This window comes from Perca fluviatilis, chromosome 7, assembly GCF_010015445.1.
Source record: "Perca fluviatilis chromosome 7, GENO_Pfluv_1.0, whole genome shotgun sequence".
NCBI lineage: Eukaryota > Metazoa > Chordata > Actinopteri > Perciformes > Percidae > Perca > Perca fluviatilis.
Genome location: NC_053118.1, coordinates 15,097,094 through 15,120,746, shown reverse-complemented (window position 1 = coordinate 15,120,746; position 23,653 = coordinate 15,097,094). Strand labels below are relative to the sequence as shown.

At 39.2% G+C, this 23,653-nt stretch overlaps 1 long non-coding RNA gene across 1 annotated transcript in view; it reads right to left on the bottom strand.

The window, feature by feature from the left end:
• Positions 1–19,773, bottom strand: part of LOC120562980 — a 62,251-nt gene extending 42,478 nt beyond the window's left edge. Inside the window, exons 1-2 of the long non-coding RNA XR_005639889.1 lie at positions 19,324–19,773; positions 16,742–16,756 (exon numbers count right to left, since the gene is read on the bottom strand). This is a non-coding gene — a long non-coding RNA (uncharacterized LOC120562980). The remainder of the gene's footprint in view (positions 1–16,741; positions 16,757–19,323) is intronic.
• Between the last annotated feature and the right edge of the window lie 3,880 nt (positions 19,774–23,653).

The window sequence follows — 23,653 nt, the reverse complement described above, 5'->3', positions numbered from 1 at the left end:
AAGTGGATTTTTCATTCATTTCCCGTCGTCATGTTTAACAGAGGTTAAGTAGCCTGCAAATTAAACAGTTAATAGTGTGAAAGATGTGAAACATTATCCACATAAATGATCGAACTTTTATGGAGTATCAGTGGATATAACGTCACAGACGTATGCCAGTTAGTGAAGTGGAAACTTTCTTTTGTAATGTTTGGTGAGTTTCGGCACTTTTCACATAGAATTGGCCACGTTACAGAGTCAGAAAAGACTTTGTGGACGGCCTACTCAAAATTTTGCGTGACGGCCCGCACATTCTTTCAAGTTAATTTTTAAAAATCACACCGTGTGCGGGAAAACCAGTGTACGCAAGCTTTTCGTGTGTACGCAACGTTTATACATGATGTAAGAAATGCTACTTAGCCTGATGCATTAAAAAGGTGCCCTGCCATACAAAACCGTTTTTACTTGCATTTTTTGAAATAGGTTAGGTCCATATGTGTTTGTGTTATGTTGTGAATGTGAAAATTAACTGCTACCTCCTCTCAGCTCTAGCCACTGAAAAGAAATAAGCAGCGAAATCAGGCCAATTACAAAAGCTGGTCAGTCTGACATCGTACTGCCTGAGCTCATTACTATTCATTAGCTCGCCCAGTTGGGCTGGGTAAAGGATTCTGACAGCCAGGCTCTCATTGGCTAGCTGTTAGCCAATCAGATTCAAACAGCTTAACTTGTTGAATATTAATGAGAACTGGCAGAAATCGAGCTGAGTCTTCCTGTAGGCTTTCTATACCTAGCTAGAATGGCTTGAAACAAGGTAACCAAGGCATTTTTTCAGTCCATGGTAGAACTTCAGACATTACCAAAAAGTAATGAAATACGTGTGGCCTGGCACCTTTAAGTAGTTTGGGGATTTTGGCTTCTGCTTACTTTAGTTTAACCTGCAAGACTTCAGATGGTCTCAATACTACTGCCAAGGCCACAATTTGACATTTAATTTTGTATTGCTGTCCCTACTTTGCCTATGTCTATTGTGTTTTTTCACTCTTGCAATAACATTTTTCAGCCGTGGTGGTTGAGTCAGTGTGAATTTTTGGTTTGTCTGATCTGTGTTGTACTTAAAAGAGCTCTGTGTTATTTTTAAGGGAAGCATTTTTACTCAGGTACAATTTGATGTGTCACCTGGGTTATTTGACCTTTAAATAATCTATATCTGAATATAAGTGTGATGTAATCAGAAAAGTTATCACTAAGCGCAACTTTGACAGTTATTGTGCACTGGCACTTATAATGGCTTTTTTCTGACCACACTAATCTTTCAATTTGTTTCAACAAATTGCTGCTTCCGAGTGTCAGAGAAAACTATGCTGATGAAGTGCATCAGTTTGAGGACCATTGAGAAACCAAGACATAGGCCTACTGAGGGAGAACAAAATAATAATTTCTCTTGTAAACATAAAAATTAGAAAATGGTGGGGTACTGTTTCCTAATATATTTTTAATAGCATTCAATAGCATGCATATTAGCATTCATCAGATGTTTGTGTGTATATAGGCTCATTTATGACCTTTGACTTTTTAAACCAGCGCTTTATCCGGGGATTTCTTTGTATACAGTTTTGATTTTTTATACACAAAATACAAATGAAAAGCTGCCTGGATGATGTTAAATTAGAGGCAAATAGTGGCGGGTCAACAATCCAATTGCACATTATAGATAAATCATGATTGCTACTAAATCATTTTGCTATTAAAGTTATTATTTCCGGTTGGTTCACATGTTTCTTTTTGTTATATTTTGTGATGCTATTACTTTTCCTTGTCAAGTATTTTTTTTTTTTTTTTTTTTTTAAACAAAGGTGAATCAATTCTTCACTGTCTGACAGCCAGAAGGAATCAAGTAAAAAAAAAAAATCTATCTGCCCACTAGTGATGGCAAGTACTGGAAGCTCACTGTGGCAGGTCTGATTCATGTTTTGTGTTAGTTTTGGCATTGTTCCCTCTGAGGGGGAAACAGAACCTATGTCAAAGTGTCACATTCAGGCAACACTTGTCTTGATCAAAGCTGGCACCCGCCTGGCCCAGATGTTTCAGACACACACACACACACACACACACACACACACACACACACACACACACACACACACACACACACACACTACACGTTCAGTGCATGAATAGTACATATAGTACAAAACATGAAGGCACACACGCATAGTATGCACACAAAGACAGCAGGCATGGACATTAGCACACGCTCCACCAAACACGCTCACGTGCAAGTGCAAATAGGCACTGATAGATACATACTGTACAGGCCACATACATGTGAATACACATGCATAAACACACGTGAATACACATGCATAAACACGTGAATACACATGCATAAACACACTCGCACACTAAAAGAGGAATACCTTTTTGAAAAAAAAAAAAAAGGAAGCCTCTCGTCAGTGTTAATCCCCTTTGTTGTTATCAATGTTAATTGAAAGAATGAGCTCTATAATATGGTTCCCTGCTGGGTCATCACTTCTTAGCCCAAGCATAGCCTGGCACGGTTTATAAACCCTTCCAGGAAAAACTGAATTACAGCCATTTTCTGAACTATAACTTTTAATAAGATGGTAACCCCCCTCACTTCTTGTGGGGGACATTGTTTATTTGAAGACACTGATCGGTTCAGCTGCGGGTGTTTTGTCTTTTGAGAAATGAGATTTTAGAGAAATAGATTGAGAAAAGGGTGAAACAAAGAGGAAACAGAGCGGCTCACCTTTCTGTTGGATTGACCTATATTCTCATTGGCTCCAGGGTCAAGCAGAGTTCAGTGACCGTTTACACAGTGTTAGGTGAACCTTGAAATCATCCAAGGTCTGTAATTTTTGTAGGCATTACCCCCTCTCAGGTCTTGTGGGACATATTGTTGTAACTCCACCAGGCAATGCAAACATAGCCAAGGTCCAACTCCTACTTTTAAAATGTTTTCCAACTGAGTTGAAAATTTAGATCTAATACGAGAGATATATATATACTAAGTTTTTGCAATAATATGAGAGTGAAAATGCTACAGTATGTAGTATGTTTTTCATTTTTGTGTTGATCTAAGAGAGCTCTCAAACTTTGAGTCATGTAAAAACAAAAATCTAAGTTGAAAGTAAAAACATTTTGTGACAATGTAGTTTTTTGTGAAAAGAGAAAAACATTTAGTGATGAGCAATTTGGGGATGAAAGCAAAGATTGATAGTTTGATTCCTCCAGTAAGTTTAGACAATTTCCATCACTTATTTTAAATGTCAGACTTCCAAATCTGCCATACGATAGCACAGACTCTTGTAGCTCTGTAAAGGAGCTTGCCTGGCATGTGCTGATTGGTGTACGAAAGTGGAAGTGTAATTGTCTACATATCTCAAATTTTAATGACCTGAGAAAGATTGTGCCGATATCCGTTCTAAGGCTTATGTTTCTGTGGATGCAGCTTTATGTGCATCCACAAGGAGCCTTATGTGGCTCCAGGGGGCTCTCAATGTAAGAACAACCCCTGACCAGCTGTTCACAGGATCTATAGCAAAAATGGAAGGCATCTCCCCTGCAATTTTCACCTCATGGACCAGGCATGTGTCACACACAGGGAGAACGGTGCAGGGAAATCCCCCATTCAGCTCAAATTGTTTTTGGGATTTATCCTGCTTCCTTATGGGAGTTTAATATTACCAACACATTAACCTCCCCTGCCCACTGCGATGAATATAGTTTTGCTGCTAGGTGCTACAGGGGAATAGATCCTGCCCTGGCAATACCCAATCACATTTACTGAAGAAATACCAGTTGTTGTAATTAAACACATGTTTAACTAAAGGGAAGTACACTTTTCAATGGTGAAGTATCACAAAATATAGGCTTTCAAAAGCCAGCAACCACTGTAAACATCATCATTCAGGAATAACTCATTCATAGCATTTACTGCAAGTGTTTTCACCCTCTGGTGGCCAAATGGTGTACAGCTACAAGACTACATACTCTAAAAAAGGTTATCACAAATAAACACACTGCAGAAAAAAATGCAGTACAATATGCACACACAAACTTAATACGTGAGTGATGATTGACTTGCCCTTACTTTGGCTCAAATATCAAAACCTCATCAATACCGCATGATCAAGACTAGATTTAAATGCCAATGTGTAAATGTTTTAAAAGATAAGTTTACAACAAGGCCATCTACCATGCATTATCACTAATCTGAAAATTGCACATGCAAATAATATGCATACACTGTGCACGCTTGCATGACATCTTAGCAGGTGCCGGTCATTCATCTTGTCAGTCTTTTTTAAGTAAAGCAGCTCTAATTATCCTACAATCACAGAATATTTTCTCCTTTGAAAACAAAATTACAGCCCTCCCCCCCTTCCCCCCTCTCTTTTTCAGTCATTATGGAATGCAGCCTTGGCTCTACGTGTGTGTGTGTGTGTGTGTGTGTGTGTGTGTGTGTGTGTGTGTGTGTGTGTGTGTGTGTGTGTGTGTGTGTGTGTTCTACACTGTATAAGCACAGAAAGAGAGGTTGTCAGTCTTCAAACATTTGGCACAGGCCCTAGATATGGTACTATCCTAATTAGGTTGATTGAAATGCACCCTTGGATTATCACGTAAAGGTTTCCATTCGTTAGACAGAGGTTGTTTGTTGCAAAATGAAAAACATGAAATTTGGTTCTTCCATCCTAGTTTCCATTCAGTCTCTCTACAGAACTGGAGCTAGAGGAACTGCAGACTTCTTTCACTAGTTAACCCTTTTTCATAAAAAGAGGCAATGTAATTGCAGGGAAAACATCCATTAACAGGATACAATTTAATGTAGCCCTACATTATTTTATTAAATAAAAGTTGCCGTAACGTTGCCCGTGAGCTGCTAATATTGACCCTAAAAAAATGAATAGGCTACCACTTATCTGCTTACAGACTAATTTTGACTTATTTTCTCACAACAACAATTATAATACTACATTTACATCATGTGGAAGTTTGTTATTTTTTATTTCCATCATTTTTATACATCTACAGTGTAGAAATCATCGTTAATGAATCACAGGTGTACAAGTGTGAAGAATGGTGCCCCAAGACAACAGTAGCTCGCCATGCAAGGTAACCAAATCTTAATGTTTCAGTATCATATAGGTACATGGTATCAAGGTTTGTAAAACGAGAAGACAAGGTGCAAATGCTCAAACCTGCTTGTCAACAAGGAAATGGAGCGTAAAAACCTATTATTGTGTGCTGGATTTTACTGGAGCAAGCATGTTTGCTTGCCTGCCAAATGTGCGGAATCAAAATTTTGGTTTGTTGTCTACCAACCGACCCTGAGGCCTGTATTGTCCTTGCTCACAGTGTTGATGCCAGGTCAGTCTTTATTATACTTGCAACATGTGCTGCTGGCTCAAAGAAACTAAAAACACATTCTTCCACCAGAATGCGGTGCATCTTTATTTTACCCATTTAACAAAAACTTTAAAATTAAACCAAGCTCAGGAACTCCAATTATTTTGGCACTGATCACTAGATGTGATTTCACACCAACTACTATTGATTTTCAGTGAGTTTATGTTTAACTAAACACTGTGGATACTCTTTTTTTTTGCAACAATACTGAGGCACTGACATAATCCCTGGTGTATCCAAATTGAAGAGGTATTTTAAACAACCTTATTTCAAATAGTGAAGTACAAAGCCTTGACTATTGGTGAATGACTGAATTAAACAGTGCAAGTGCTTACCTAAGACACCCTTCCCTGATTTGTAATCAGCTTAGTCTAATGATGTTTTTAATAATGACTAATGAACTGTAACAGCTCAGCAAGTCACTGATTGAGTGGGCATCTTTTTATAGTGGAGGGTAAAGGGTGGGTACCTAAACAATGTAAGAGTGATTGACGAGATGTTTGGAATACCATTTGAGCCTAGTTGGTTTTCAGCATCTCTCCGTTTCTTTGTTTTATACTCTTTTTCTTCCCCTCTCTGGGTCACTAAATAACTTTCCATGGGAATTCCCCGATTCCCCTTCCGGTCACACAATAGTATGCCACCACCAGGACATCCACTCATATACTCTCACTCAGACATGAATACATCTAACACTTTTCTCCCATCATCCCTCTCTCACAGGGCCACTTCCCACAGTACCTGCCAGTCATAGAGGAGCCTTTACCGTGACAATGCCAGCCTTTGTCTGATAGATGGTTTATGGGTATTCATTAAATCTGGCACACATGAGCACTTCCAGTGGCTGCCCATAGAAATAGACTGGAAAGTGTGGTTGTGTGAGCCCCCAAAGTGGTCACCTGGAGGCAACGGTGTGGAATTAGGAGAAAAATGTCATGTGTCGTACCACTTACGAGGACAGATTGGGCTAAAAGAGGGAATGTCAGAGCTTGTAGAGTAGCTCTCATGTAGGTGGTTTGTGATAAATATCCAACAGTCTAAAAAGACTTCTTTCTTGGACAAACCAAAGTTTGTTTTGTTTGAAGTGGGAGCATAAAAAAAACTTTCTGTACTTTTCGTCACAGGCATCTCACGCGTAGTAACGTTATCAGCAGTAGGGATGTTCAAAGTTGGAAAATATTGAACATGTAAAGCCCAAGCACCATGCAACACCCTATATATATATATATATATAAAAATAAAGCCCCTGTAAATATAAGATTATCCACTGCAGCAGTCCTGCATAATATGTTGACTTTGGCCAGTAGGGGGTGTAGTTCCACTTTCTCTTAGGGCAGTGTGCATGCTGAGAGGTCAGTGGCTGAGGGAAAATACAGGAGGAAAAAAGGCCCTTTCTCACTGGACAAAAACACACTAACAACCACTAACATCTGGCTTTTGTCTTTAGTGGGAAAGGGTACAATCAGCATTCATTCCCGGGACAAATTACTCTGCACTCTCTCGCTTCGCTACACACACACACACACACACACACACACACACACACACACACACACACACACCTATTCTTTAAAAGAGATATGCTACTCTTACAACACAGGGTAGAAAGCAGCAGTGAATATGTTAGTGGTTAAATTCGGTACTGACTGAATTTGAAACAATGTTACAGCGCTGCTTGCACAGAGATGGATGGATTTTGTGGCTGACATGACAAAGAGTCATAACAGAAAATTAGCGTGTCCACCCGGGTGTCGTGTTTCCGTCACTGCCCATGGGAGGTGGAGCCGATAAATACCTGCAACTGCATTCAGAGCGAGCGATCGGAGTGGAGGACAGTTTAAAGGGATACTTCACCATTGAAAAGATGAATATATCTTTAAATTGGGTAACTTATATAGTAGAAATGTGATTATTTTTTTATTTTTATTTTTTTTAAATTGGAGCCTTCTAGGCCGAGAAAAGCCAGAAAATATGTTTTTGGCTCATGTGGGTGAAAGACACCAAATCTCAGAATGCACTTGCTTCGCTGTGTCCACTCCCAAGCCATGCCTACAGACATAGACAGACAGTGAGGCATTCAACTCAAGTGTGTTTTATTGTCATTTCAATCATACACACAAAATAATGTTTCACCGTGGCTCAAGTGGTGTTATGCATTTAAAATATATAAAAACGGCATGTAAAAAACTACTGAAAAACTGGCTACTGGAATACTGTCCCGCTGTAGAGTGTCCAGTAAGAACTTGAACCAGAGATGTCTGAGATTCAGGAAGATTTATTTAGGACTTGAACATGAAGTTAACTATGAAGCGTTACATTGGATGTGGTTGTTCTGGGCTACACACTTCAACAAGTCCGAAAACTCGAAAGTAAAGTCCGTTTTGCTGCAGTCTGTGACCTTCTCCTGCCTGAGCATGAGTGATTGGCAGGAGATCAAGGCGATGACTCTCGTCACCGATTGGTCGATCATCTCAGGAGAGAGAGCAAGTGTTACTATGGCCTGAAACCAGCCCGGTCTCATGGAAGTTCGTGTAAATGTGACGTTATTTGAATCTATTGATACATGTTCACGGAGACGTTTTTGTCGTTTTTTACGTGGTGGACAACACGAAAATGTGAAGTAACGTATTACAATGGGAAGCATATTTTGTGGCCACAGCACGAAATTGTAGGGAGTAATATAAAAAGCCGAAAATCCGCGTAGGGAGGTTGGTCGGGGTGGTGGATGGGTCAAACAACACAGGACTTTCACCCGGGCGAGCGGGGATCGCGTCCTGTTTGTGGCGCTTTGTTTCCCGGCGTTTAAGGCGCCCTTTCCCCGTAAGTTTTTCCTAAACCCAACCTCCGACATCCCGTTATTGTGGGGCGGGCCGTCTCGCGGGCGCCTCCCGGCTTATGGAGCGTCCTTTTCGGCCGCCTCCCAGCGGGTCCCCAGCGGACCGCCTCACGGGCGCCTCCCGGCTTATGGAGCGACCTTTTCGGCCGCCTCCCGGCGTCCTTTCCCCGAGAAAATAATGTGACATTTACACGTAAAAAGTAATGTGACATTTACACGAAAAAAACGAGAAAAACGTCTCCGTGAACACGTATCAATAGATTAAGAATAACGTGGACATTTACACGAACTGCCGTGAGACCGGGTTGCTGAAACAGGCTTACATGTGCACACACATTATAGGCTCCGTAAAGTTCAGCTAACGCATACTAGCATTAGCGCTTGGAGGGCTGTAAACACTGAGTATAAACACAGCCGTAAATTTGCGTGGAATGTAGAATGGTCGGCATTTAAAAGTCACAAACTCCACCAGCAGTTAGCAGTTAGTTGGATACAAGCACCCCATTTCTGCACCAGTCCATGTTAAGACAGCCCACCTCCACTAGTCTTACCTGGCGACAGAGCAGCAGGCCTGATAGCTGGATAGTCCGGTACACTGTTGTTCAGCCATGTTTCCACAACAACAAAAACACAGCAGTCTCTGAACTCGCGCTGGGAGTTTCGTTGAAATTGGATGTAGTCCAGTTTGTTGTATAATGAGCGGACACTTGCAAGCAGGATTGATAGGACGGGTGGCCGGCTAGCGTTAGCTTTCCACCTAGCTAGCTCATACTCTGGTCCTCGTTCCACCTCTGAGGATGTCCCCTTACCGGCTAGCGGCATCAAGCGACACGGCAGGCTGAGGTGCTTGTCTCCGTAGCAGGCAAAGCTTGCGTAGTGTGTAGAGTATTCCGTCTGTAATAAAGTGTCCTGCATATTCTCCGATCTGTACCAATGTATGCCGGTGGCGGTGGTACACATGTGCGGTAGTTTGAATGCACATAATTGTTGTAAAAGTTTGCTGCTGAAAAGACAGGCTGTTCAAGATGGCTGACACTCAGCTAGCTTCGGGGAAAGACAGTCCAACCCCCTATGGGTGGGTTGAAAACATGCGGAACTAGCTGGCTGTAGTCCACAGAGCATGGGCAAAAATGCCTCCGATGACGCTAAATGACAATTTTCTCGTCTCAGGGGGACATTAGGGAGGGAAGCACGGTCATTCGAAAATACTACCGGGTTTCTACTGATACAAAGCTTAATGGTAATCGGTGAAGAATCCCTTTAAGTTAAGTAGCAAAGATATCAAGTAGTGTTGTGCATTGTATTGGAAAGCTGCAGCAGTAACATTTAACACCTGTTTTCCGGCGTGTTCTTGATGTCAAACGTGACACACCAGCAAAAAAAGAAACGAAGGCATACTTGTCTACTGGCAATGGTAAAAGGAGTCTAGTGCTTATTTTTAGCGGGTTTGCCAGTGTAAAAAAAAAAAAAAAACATTGTATACACACCATTTTGCTAGTAATGGCTGCTGTTGCCGATGCTTCTGGAGTTCGTTATCTGTGAGTTTGTCCTGGATTTCTTTTTATTTACTTTTCTTTTATAGCTAAGAAACCCATAGCAAAAAAATAGCAAAATAGCATTTGAAGTCTTGTGTGGGATTTATCCTGGCTTCACATATACAATTTTTTGACTGAAGCCAGGTCTCACTTTCCAAGTGTAAGCCGCGCTTTGACAAAAACATATGAAAAAGGATTGAAAAAGTACAGTAGTATATTGCAAGACTAGTCTGTTTGTGAGAAACATGATTTGCTCAAAAATCCTAATAGAATCATAATAGAATGCAATGCCAGAGTAGATACAATAAAAAGGTTAGAAGTGAAATGACATAATTTACAGTAAGCACAGTGGAAAAACAGACGGTTGATGCCATCTGATAAATAAATAATAGGCGGCTGCAGCTTTACCCTCCTAAGATCTTGGTTAAAGGGATATGGGTGTCTGGCTGGTGTACAAATCACCCACTGTTCCATAGCCACCAATCATCTCTTAAAACATCTGAAATTACTATCTATGGTTTTGCGCTAACTCAACATCTTACACATCTTGGAGAGAAATCTCCATGCCTGATAAATCAAAATCCTGAGCATCAACAGGAACAAGGAGAACTTGAGAAAGCACCTGTTAAGACAAAGGATTCCTTTTGATAACAGTCAAGTGGCTTCAGTCGTCACAACAGGTGTCTTTGTCTGAACCTTTTCACACGGCTCTGTTCTTTTTCCAAATAGCAAAGAAAATGTAATGGGCAAATTCAGACACTTGCTAAAAACAACTGGTGAGAAAATGAACGTCATTTGGTAAGTGAAGTGTGACTCAAGTGTGTAATACATCACAGGGAAACCCATTCATTTCTCTGTAAATCAGTCAAACTAATGTCCGTATCAAATCTACAACCCACAATCCAGGATGGAAGAAATCCACTTTGTAGTGACAACTGCGCTCTTGAAAAAAAAGACTGACATAATACAGGATGCTTCAGGAAAAAGGGAAATAATGGTGAATCAATGATCTCACAGCTCTATTTTCTCATTATGTCAAATCATGGGCATAGTAAGTAAAATTGGGACATAAATGCAATAGCCTTTTACCCCTTGGCTTTTGCAGTTCCTGGCACAAAATTGATTATGCTTATCCACATAGAATATTGGTAATGTAACAGACAGAATATCTGCCAAAGTATGTCACACTGTTGCTGTGAGTATGAATCACAAAATTATTTGTATATAAACATGCAGTAATTATTTGGAGATGAAGGCTTGCAACTTGTAAAATTCCTCTAGGTACTTATATGGCGATAGGTTGTGCTGCGCAGATTCAGCTAATAACCAGCCTATTTCTTGTGGAAAATCATTTGTTAGGGTCATAACATGGCAACTGTATATTTTTATAATCGGTATCGCATAACCGTATATAGTATGGGTATGTAAGACAAAAAGAGCATCACCAGAAATTAGTACATCAGTTCTTTGTTGACCTCTATTTGCCGTTAGCTTGGTCTACATTCTGCATAGTTATACGCTCATGACAAACTAATATCGGACTGCAAATTGGACTGGATGAGCGCTAACGTGCCTCTGCAGCCACGTAGTCAGGGCAGCTGCTACCAAGGGAGGCTGTTTCCAATGAAAGGGATTAGTGAAAACCAGTTGTCAGTGGATAAATGAGAGCCCTGGGAGCAAAAGGGTCTCCATGTAACTGAAAAACCCACACATACACACAATTTAAACAGAAGCATGTAATTTTACAAGAGACCACGTACAAACTTTTTTTTTTTTTGTGTTGAACAGTGCTCTAAGTCCACATATTGGCTTACTATTTGTTTTGTTTTTTAAATCAAACTAGACGGTGAGTCTTTTAGGCCCAATGCTGGGACAAATGTAAAAAAAAAAGCAATTTCACAGCAACAATTACAGTGTGCTTTACAAGTGAAAAAGACATCTAGTCCTCCTACACAGAATGCAGGTGTTTTAATTGTTCTGTTTTTATTGTTAGACAGCTATAAAAAAAAAAATAATAATAACAACATCATTCTAACTTCTGCAGAGTTACCGTTAGCATTTTCTGACCCTGGACTCACCTTTTGAAACACATGCAGTTGTGTGACAGACAACAGATCAGAAACATGTCAGTGACAATGGCTGTGCTGTAGTGTACACTATTAAAACGCAACATCCATGATCACAGACTCTTGGAAGCAACAAAACAGTTGGCCCATTATCATTGCTCACACTGGTGAGAACTCATCTATTTCAAAATCTGATGGCAGTCTCTGACTGCAACCATTGAGATGGCATGGAATCCCAATCATTCATTCGGGAAAGACAAAACCGTCTCTCTGATCAAGAGGTCAAACATTACCATTCCTGAGTTATGGTCAAGAAGTTTTTCAATTAGATACTTAACTTTGTCCATAGATTCTACAGTGTAGTGGGGTATTCTAGCATCACTGTGATGTGCCACAGACCTAAACACAGGACAGATGTATTCTCAGTGTCTTTTTCACCCTCCCCCTTTTTCCACCCATGTTAAAGGTTTCATTTTTCTCCACTTCTCACATTGCTGAATCTGCAGGCTTCCTTTATGTGCGATCTGCAGTGAGAGGCTTGTCATGCCAGGAGACTAATGGTCTGCCATTTTCAGATAATAGGCTTTTAGTTGTCTCAGCTACATGGACAGAGTGACAACTACTTGGGGACTGCCCACACAAAATGCTCTGCTTTTCTCATGAGGAAAGGCTTGTGGGAGAGCAAATTGTTTGGGAACTGCTTTGGTTTTCTGGGTCTTGTCTGGTTTGACTCTTTGTGTTTGTTTGCATCGTGTCACTTTAAGTGAATACAAAATGTTATTAGACTAATGTTAACACAAACATTACTGTCAGTCTAACAACTTAGGCCTGACATCTTGATACACAGATGAAATATTGAAAATGGGGATAATTGAAGTAAACAATGCATTTCTCTCACTTATTGTTTAAGGCTTCTTGATTGAGACACTCCTGGATGAACAAATATATATATTTTTAGTATATGTATATGAGTGGCTGAAGAAAGTATTACCATCTCCTGCTTACAGTGCTTTAATACATTCCCAAACTAATTGCCAGTGATTGAAAACATCCAAAGTTAGAAAACATTTTAAAACTCATTTAGGACTGTGTGGCTGACATGTTTTTGTCCTCTATACTTACAGTAGCTGTACATGATGCTGAGATTGATCATCACAACAAATTTGTATACTCGACTAAACCTGAAAACTCAATTGCTGTTAAAAAAAGTATCGCATTGCGACTTCATGGTTCATCAGATTGGTGATTCAGAATCAGACCGTAACCCCAGAGCTCAAGAGCCTGTGGCTGCCTGTGGATTTTGGTGGGACTTGCTACTGGAATTTGGTTGATAATTTGATGATGTATTGTGTATGTTAGAGTAATAAATGTTTAGATGAATTGATAGCATGGCAGCCATAAGTGGCCAAACATAAACACAACACAGACTTAAAGAAAATAAAAATCTTAATTACATTTTTCTAAGATGATTAGTTAGATGCAGATGGATGAAAGATAACAGATAGATAGATAGATAGATAGATAGATAGATAGATAGATAGATAGATAGATAGATAGATAGATAGATAGATAGATAGATAGATAGATGGATGAGGGGAAAATAAAGATATGAATGGATAGATGGCGGATATATCGAGAGATTGACAGTCATGGCACGGCGGCCATGGTAGATACGTAGGCACAGCAGCCAAACAAAAATACAAAACAGACTTCAACAAAATCTAAATTACAGATATCCCTCACACTAAATAGATAGAGAAATGAGGGACAGATCAAAAGATGAGTGATAGATGAAAGGATGAGGGATTGATAGATAGTCATGGTGCAATAACTACGATGATAGGTGGAATTCTGGAAGAGACCCTTCTGGAAGAAACAGAGACGAGGGATAGGTGGAGAGTTGAGGGATAGATAGAATGATAAGGGATAAATAGAAAGATAGTCATGGCGCGGCGGCCATCATAGATAACCAAAGAGTTAGATAGGTATGCACAGCGGCCAGCCAAAACATATCGGACTTAAAGACAATTAAAATGGCACTTACTTTTTGTAGATCTTCCTGGGGTGGTGGTAGTTCAGTCTGTAGGGATGTTGTGTTGGAACCGGAGGATGACTGGTATAAGTCCAGAAGTCCAGCATGGACCACTGTACGTGTGGTCTGGTAGCTTGAGGTGCCAGTACAACACTGTTTATGTGCCCTTGAACACCAAAAGCCTAACTGCTTGGAGCCCTAAATATGTGGCAGTCCCATTACTCTGAAATCTCTCTACAACTAATGCAGGTCTATAAGTTCTGTGTTTGCGTGTGTTTATTTCAGGCCTGTGTGTGTGTAATGAATAATAGTGTAAACATTTAATTTCCTTAAAAGAGGGATTAATAAATTAAAAAAAAATGTATTGGACCAATATTGATCTACCCTAATTAGTAGGGGTGGTACGGTTCACAAAACCCACGGTTTTCGGTTCAGTACGGTTTCTTATTTTTTCTTTAACACTCCAGAATATACTTCAGCATATAGCTAAAATTAGCATATTGAATGCATGTTGCACAAAACGTGCACACAGTGGCAGTTCTATATTGTTTTATTTCCATATAGGTAACGTGAAATCCAAAATGTTCCCACACACCAGACTATAAACGACGCTGGCGCATCCTCCAGCTCTGGGCAGCCTCTCTCCCACTTGACATTTCTGCAGGTGACGTGACGTGACGTGACGTGCAGCGGCACCCCACTCAACTTGAGGAGCGGTCGGCTCGGTGTCTCTCAAAATCTGATGAAAATCTTTTAAACTGACCTTTGTCGATCTGAAATGAAGACAGATTCAGCAACTGCATGGCCTATTTCTCGCTTAAAATGTTTTCAGAAACACGTATCGGTGAACTATTTTAGTACAATATGAGATCGTATTCTGAACGAGCCGCCATGACAGTCTGTTTTGAAATTTGGGACCAGCCAGACCCATGTGACGCAATCGTCCAATCAGCTGCCATGGGTTGCGTTTGTCACGCCCATCCCGCTCGTCATTTCCAGTAAGTGTTTTAACATAGGTGTCGAAAGTGGGCACTACGGCAGTAAGAGGTTAGTGCACATTAACAGTGGACTGACGAACCGTGCGGTACACACATGCTCCGAACCGAGACTAGCGAACCGAGCGGTTCGGGTGTTTTTTCATGAACCGTACCACCCCTACTAATTAGACGCAGATGAAAGGTTAATGACACAGTTGCCATGATAAATAGCGATATGGATGGAGATATTAGGGATAGATAGAAAGATGAGGGATAGATAGAGAGATAGTCACGGCACAGCGGCCATCATAATCAAAGAGATAGATAGGTAGGCACGGCGGCCAGTCAAAACACATCACAGCTTTAAAAGACAATTAGAATGAAACTTACTTTTTGTAGATCTTCCTGGGGCGACGGTACATCAGTCTGATATAGGTTGTGTGTGTTCATGTGTGTATTTCAGGCTTATGTGTGTGTAATGACTTAGAGTGTAAACATTTAATTTTCCTAAAAGAGGGATTGATGAAGTAAATAAAACAGTTATTGGACCAATTTTGATCCACCCTTATTAGATGCAGATTGATGAAAGATATTCATGTCACAGCGGCCATGATACATAGATAAAAACAGAGATATGGATAGAGATATGAGGGATAGATTGAAAGATGAGGGATAGATAGAGAGATACAGTAGTCTTGGAGCGGCAGCCATCATAATCAAATAGCTAGGTAGGCACGGCGGCCAGCCAAAACACATCATAGACTTAAAGCAGTCACTTGATACGTGATACAATAACAGAAAGAATCGATACATACATAGATAGAGACACGGATAGATAGACAGTCATGGAGCAGCGGCCATGATATATAATCCAAGAGTAAGATAGAGAGATGGACAGTCATGGCACGGCCGAACAAAAATTGCAACACTGATATATAGAAAATCAAAAAAAAAAAGACATATCTTACACTAAATAGAGAGATGGACAGATTCAGAAATAAATAGAGAGATGAGGGATAGAAAGAACATAGAAATGGTCAAGGCGTGGCAGCCATGATAGATAATCAGAGATAGATCGGTAAAATCGATAGGCACGCCAGCCAGCCAAAATCACATAGCAGACTTAAAGACAATTAAAATGACACTTTTTGTAGATTTTCCCGGGGTGGTGTAGCCCAAGAGGTGCCAGTACACCTCTTCGGCACTGTGTATGTGCCCTTGAGCAAGCCACTGAAAGCCTAACTGCTTGGAGCCCTGAATATGTGGCAGTCCTATTACTCTGACATCTTTCTTCAACTAATGCATGTCTATAGGTCCTGTGTATTTTAGGCCAATGTGTGTTTGTAATGAATAATAATAGAGTGTAAACATTTAATTTCCCCAATGAGGGATTACTACAGTTAATAAAAATGTTATGGGATCAATATTGATCTAAGCTGATTAGTTAGATAAAAGATATTCATGGCACGGCAGCCATGATACATAGTGAGATAGAGAGATGAAGAGATAGCCAAGGCACGGTGGCCATGATAAATAAGAGATAGATAGGTCGGCACAGCGGGCAGCCTAAAACACATCATAGACTTAATTAAAATTACACTTAATTTTAAGATACAAATAGATGAAGGATATTCGTGACACAGTGGCCATTATACATAGAAAGATGGATAGAGATATGAGCGATCGATAGATAGATAGATAGATAGATAGATAGATAGATAGATAGATAGATAGATAGATAGATAGATAGATAGATAGATAGATAGATAGATAGATAGGAAAGAGAAGTGGCGGTCATCATGGATACTCAGAGAGATAGATAGGTAGGCACAGCAGCCAGCCAAAAACATATCAGACTTTAAGAAAATTAAAATGAAACTTACTTTTTGTAGATCTGCCTAAAAACAAAAACGCCAACTATTAGCAACGTGTAGAAAAAGATAAAAAGAGAAATAAACAGCTAGAAAAAACTAAATAGACAAAAAAAATAAAAATTTATTACATGGCATAACATCCTAGGGTTTAGGGGAACAAACTTTCTATAGATGCATGTCATTCATATAGAGGCACATCTTCTATATCATTAGGTATAAGAAGTCAAAACACACAGTAGAGGGCTGCCAACTCAAGCATTAACGCCGTTTGCGGTTTGTGCGCGCAAAAGGACTCAACAGGCTCTATTTTTGTCAATTCAGTGGCGCGGCCAGTCAAGTGCGCCCTGCCCAGTGCACTGACAAGCCTGGAAATCCAGTAGAGTTTTCCTCAGAGGAAACTTATTGTTAGTCACATTTTTCTTTTTAATTTAAACTTTGGTCAGACTTGTTTAAAAAAAGATGACGCACACAGCCATGACTCTGGTTACACAGTGTTCATGATGGAGACCCCAGGTTAAAGCCTGGCAGGAACGATTAGTCCTGAGGGAGTCATTAGCGGAGCAAGAAGTTTTAAGTGATTCATAAGGAATGAATTTTTAATAGAACTCCCAACTATTAAAGTATACTATTGAAGTATTTAATACTTGTTCATCATTGACCATGATTATGGAATTGGTTTTTCATAAATGAATGCTTTTAATTTGTGAACTAATAAATCCCAATGTACACTCCAGCCCACTTTCACCCTAAGAGGAGGTCTAATCAGCTAGAATAACTGAAATCACCTGTGCGGGTGTTAAGGGACGTCCTAAAAAATAGGAGATAAGTCATTAGAGTGTATTGTATTGTATAATGAAACTGTAGATAGCTTAAAAAATATTGGAAAGTGCTGGGCAAGTCTTGGGTCAAGTGTACATTTCTATACATAAACACAGGTCTGATATATCTTGAAAGTTGTTGTTTTCTAAAGAGAGGAGCAGATGAATCACATCTTTTAGCTTAACTAATTATTCTCACAAAATTCTTTTGGATTTGCAGAATCTTATTTAAAGTGATGGTTCGGAGTAATTTACCCTTGAGATCCTTTTCAGCCAGCACCTCAGCCAAACACCCCCAAGTTTTTTCATGTTACATGAGTAGCGTTAGTCGGCTGAGTATAGCGATGGCGGGTTAATGGACTATCGCTTATAGACCGCTTAACATCCCTGACCACTAATAATGCCGAAATGATACCAACAAGTCTACACTAGTATATATAGGTTATGCTCTCCATAAACGATGGATTGGAAAGTTTGTAAGTACACTAGAAGTTTATGAACACTTGCCCGCTCTCTTCTTTGTTTCTGCTGTTACCTGCAGTTAGACGCAGTGTTTAGGGCAGTCTACAAATTACTACACCGAAAAGAGATACAACAAAAATATGTATTAATTTAATGATTAAATAAGGTATTGTCTCCAAACTTACCTCAATTATTACTTGTCTCCTGCTAGTTATATTACAGCACTTACTTTAAAAAATAAGTTAAATTAAAAAATATTTTTGTTGCATCTCTTTTCGGTGTTGTAATTTGTAGATGTCCCTAAGCACTCGTCTCACAGCAGCAACAGCAACAGCAGAGAGCAGAAGCCAGCAGGCAAGTGTTATTTACATAAACTTCTGGTGTACTTACAAACTTTCCAATCCATCGTTTTATGAGTGCATAACCTATATATACTAGTGTAGACCTTTGGTATCATTTCGGCATTATTAGTGGGGTCATTTAAGAGATACAAACGTGGGTCCATTAGCCCAGCGCTAAGCTATTCAGCGGCTAACGCTACTCTAAGCTAACTCGCCCAATGTTAAACCCAGGTGAAAAAAGCTTCTGGGGGGGGTGTTTGGCTCGAGGTCATGGTGCAAAGGACCCTAGGGTGAATTACTCCGAACCATCACTTTAAGTACGCTGGTTAAGTGGTGGCTCAGACAGTTACAATGCATGATATATAGGTAAATTAAACTAAATACTAAATAACTAAACTAAATAAAAAATGTAAAGAATGATTTATCAATTAATGAACTCTATTCAAAATGCCAAATTACTTCGTAGTCTTTTACACAAATTCAATATGGTGCTTCCTTGTAAAATTTTCATCCACTATGAAACTTTAGTAATAAATTAAGTAATTTGACACAATTAACTGGAGTTATTTCAATATTACCTATCAATATGTTGGCTTTTTTCTTTTGCATGTTTTATTTTTGTCACAAAATATCATCAAAATTAGATTTATATTGAATGAGAGTTTGTTTATCTGAAACCATTTCGAAAATGTACAGACCAATACCTAAATTGAAAAGTTGGCAGCCCTACCTACCAAGGGCCCTAAATACTAGTGAAGCTACAGGCCCAGTCAGCAAACCATAAACACCATTCACAAAAAGTGAAGTCAAATTAATAAGACTTAAGCTACAGTACATACATACGGATATTTTAGTAGGTTAAAACATCACAACAAGCAAAGGCAGTCAAAACAACACAAACAACACACCATACAAACAACACACCATACAAACAACACACCATACAAACTGCAAGAAATGACTAGCTTACAGTTTGTTGTCACTTGGAAAAAGTCCATGTAGCCATCTTCATGAAGACATCTGTTCTCTTATAAAAGTCCTCCCTCTTGGCCTCCAGCTTTACCAGAGACTTGACGACCAGTAAGAACTGTGCATTTTTATCAGTTTGAAAAGTATGTCAGCTTAAAAGTTCAGTTTTTATCCACATACTGCTGCTAGTTGAAAACACAGCATAGCTGCCTTCCTTTCTTTGCAGCAGATTGAGTGTGTGGGTCTTGCATTTGCAAACTTTTCCATTTTCTTTGGCATTTAATGCAGGAAGGAATTGGCTGGCTACCTAATTCAGAATCAAACTCAACCTTACATTTGCTCTGCCTCCTAATGTGCATCTTTGTTTGTTCAGCATGTTTAAGAATGGAGGCAGTGATCTACATTTTCACATAATTGTTTGCCATGTGGGATTTTTACTTCCTGGAAAAATGACTTCTTCTTCTTCTTCTTCTTCTTCTTTATAAAAGTTACTTCCTGGAAAGAAATTGATGAAATGCTGCATAAATATGTGAGGCTAAAAACATCAGCCAATAAAACCATCACAAACATTGAACAGACTCAAATTGGTTGCCTCACCTTTAAATCCTGTTACAATATGAACTACATGACATTAAGGAAGTAAAAATGTTTGTTTTTGTTTTTTATTAGTGATGGTTTTTTAAAGTCATGATATTACACACACCGGTACAGTAGGTGGCGGCATGCAGCTTAATTGGTGGTTTGTAGCCTGGCAATACTACTATAAAGAGGAAGAAAGAAGACAAAGAAAAAGAAGAAGAAAGTAAGGAAGTAAGGATACCAGATTTCATCAGGCCTTTGAAGAGCACTTGTTTGAGTGCTGTTAAGGTGGATTAGGGGTTTAAGGTACTGACCCTGAACTAGGTTCAAGGTTTAAGTCTAGTTGCATGTCAGTTCCTGCTATTTGTCATCTTGCAGAAAAAGGTGAAAGCCTGCCTTCAAAATAAATGGAGAAAGAAACAGTGCTTAAATAAAGCAGACACTATGATGTCACTGTTGATTTGAGAGAGTAAAAATGATTATTTTACATTAAATGCTACTAAATGAGACTATATGATAGACAAAAGATATGAGATATGCAGTTATCAGTGTCCATTTAAAATGTCCACAATATACATAGCAACATGATGCTAATTAAGCTGCTAAATTAGCTGATAGCAATGCAGCTGTGAAATGAACAGATATGAATTCTTAACATCTGATTCAAATACATTCACGAGTGGAACTGGAGCACAGACAATCCAATCATGTTGCTTAAAATAATCAGTTTATGTGTCTACAAGTGTAAGCAATTTTTACATCCCACACCATTTATCCAGATTTCCGAGGTCTGCATATTTATCCACAGCTGGTGATAGAAAGTGACCCTTCTGTTTACTGTCTCCTCCTGTCTCCAGAGAATGGCTTACTGACTGCTCCAAATGTCCACCAAATGAAGAAGGTCAATATATGATTATATGTGACTTTCACAGGCCACTTCCATGAATAGACGCTCTTGTCAATTTGCCTGGTAAAATATTATTTAATAGGCTACAGATCTGGATTTTTGTTTGAAAAAAGTGCCACAATCACTCCAAGTTTATTACCGTATGTTAACTCCAAGTAGCAAAACAGCCCCAGTTTCTTTTCTCTGTTGTTTAGACAGAAAAAAAGAGAAAAAGCTTTTGTTACATTACTTAAACAGGAAAAATGGAAGAAATATATTACAGAATTGTTGGGACTAAGAATAATTCGGGAGAGTTTTTTCTCTTCTTGTTTGGACAGCTACCAGAACATTTAACAGCTTCACTTTACCCAAGGGTTTGATACTGCTCCTATGTCTAAGAGAAATGTAAGCCGTGGTTGTTGAATGCAGTGTACCGGTATATGTTAAAATGGCGAGGATCTTACATTTCACAGGCAGTGACAGTGGCACATACCCACTGAGACCCATTACGGTCACAGTATTAGCTTTTCAGAAAGACTGATTAAAGACTGTGAAAGATTGTGTAACAGATGCTAACAAAACAAAAGCTTACCTGAAAGGTGGACAGAACTTCAGATCTCTTTTACAAAAAGTGAATGACAGCATTCAACTTTGTGGCTGCCTAGCAACAGCAGGCATACGCCTCCACCACTTCTACTTATGCAGGCTTCCCTAAATCAATACCGAGCGCCTTGCCTTTCATGCCTACAATGCATGTCCATGTGTTTAAATGTTCCCGACAGAAATTGCAGTCAAGGTGAATGTATGGTTGAAAATTAACGAAAGGCAACATCATTTAGAAAGTCCTACCTCAAGGAAGCACAGATGTAAACATGGCGCATACTTGACATCTGTGTGTCATAATGTGTGGTTATATTTTATTTCTCGGGCTTCCAAACGAAATGTTGTTTCTGAATGTCGGATCTGTCTCGCTTGTCAGCATCAGATCTCTGTCATCTTTCATCTTTGACCCAGTTCGAAGGTAGGAATGTGGTTTTTACTAGTGGAGAGATGGATATGTAAACTCCCTGCCCTATTGGGTCAGAGGCCATGAAACATTCCAAAGGAAGCCCTTTTTTTTAAAGTCGTAATAGTGACAACAGAAATATATTTATAGAGACTTTATGGGTGATGGCTTTATTTCTTATTGTCATGCTGAGCAAATCAACTATGTATGAAACATTTCAAAAGAGGGATTGTATAGTAAGTGGAAATACCAATTCAATATGTGGTTTGGTGGGCATATACTCTTTTCTTTCCTTCCACAATTATTTGGTTGTTGGTTGTTAGGAAATCTGCAATAAAAATTCCAAACTAAACAAATAAAGTGAAAAACTAAAAGAAAACTAAAACTTATATGGTGGAGTTCAAGTAAATAAATCCAAGAAAATACACTGAGAAAAACAAATGGTGCAAGCTACCCCACCCTTTAACAACTAAGTGGACATGTTTTTAGTTGCTTTCATTCTACAGCCTTAGTTTTCACCCATGGTTTTCTCTTAGTGTTTGATGCTTCCGAACAAATATTTTCAGGTTCACTGACACAGCCACTCATCTCAGGACCTTTGAACCTCACAACCAAAATAAAGCTTTGCTCCTGCTACGGATGGTCACCTATTCTGTCTCTGATGGGGACAGATGCTGACGGAGGGGTTGACCCTGTGATGATTGTCCAGTTGCGTGTAGAGTATTGTTGTTGTTTTTCTTGTTGTTGTTTCTCTATGTGTGAGTGCATGTTTGATGAGGTACCCAAATGAGGTTTCTTCTCGAGACTGGATGAGCAATTGGGAAGAAGAGAGCTATTTCACAAAACCAAGATAAGGGATTAGGCCAGGATTTCCCAGTTATCCTGGCTCAATTTAGCCTTGAGTCGGTTTCACAAAAGCAGAGGCACCTAAGTTACCATGGAGATTTATTCTGTGCAGCTAGCCTGCTCCTGACCAGGCTAACAGCCAGGATTTATTAACCCTGGGGCCTTTTCTGTTCACTCAGCAGTGGTTTTACCCTATTGTTATCAGCCTGCATAAAAATACAAAACAGGTGCATTGCTGTTAGTTTAAGTACTGTTATTTAAAGTTGTGACCATTATTTTTTATAATTATTCATGTGAGTCATTCTTACTGTTATATTGCTGTATGAAGACTGCTGTTCACATATTGTTGTTAGAAGTTTGATGAATATATTATGGCAGTTGTTGAGATAATTAGAAAAGGCTGATAAAGTTGCCAATTGTGTTTTAAATGAAGTCAGTTACTAAGGGCAATATATAAACTGCTGTACATGTGTGTTTATATAGTGGACCAATGCACCTTAAATTATTTTTCGTTGATTCATTTTTTTTGTATTCTTTAACAATAAAGGATTCAATAAATTGCCATTCTTAGCACACAAGTTGTGTTGTCCAGTAAACTGGGACTATAATTTGGGAGGATTGTACAATTATAAAAACCTATCCAAATTGTACAGTCCTCCTTAATTATTAGTCTTTGTTCACTGAACCAGTAACTATATAGTGTAGACTACTGTACATTCATGTAACAACAGGGAGGGGACACCTCAATGGTTTTTGACTGGGGGGAAATAACTGATGAATAGACTGTGTTACAGCCATGTTTACAGTGTGCATTATCAATTAATTATTTTTATAGTTTCTAGATTTTTAGAGTCAAGTTTCTTCAGTGTCTTTATTTTCTATGTCCATATATACGAGGGAGCAAAGCATATAATATGTAAAGAAGGAAACTGATCATCTATAAAAAAAAAATGTTTAAACGTGAGAAAAAGCGTGGCAGATAATAGCAGACCGAATGAATGATATATGTAATAA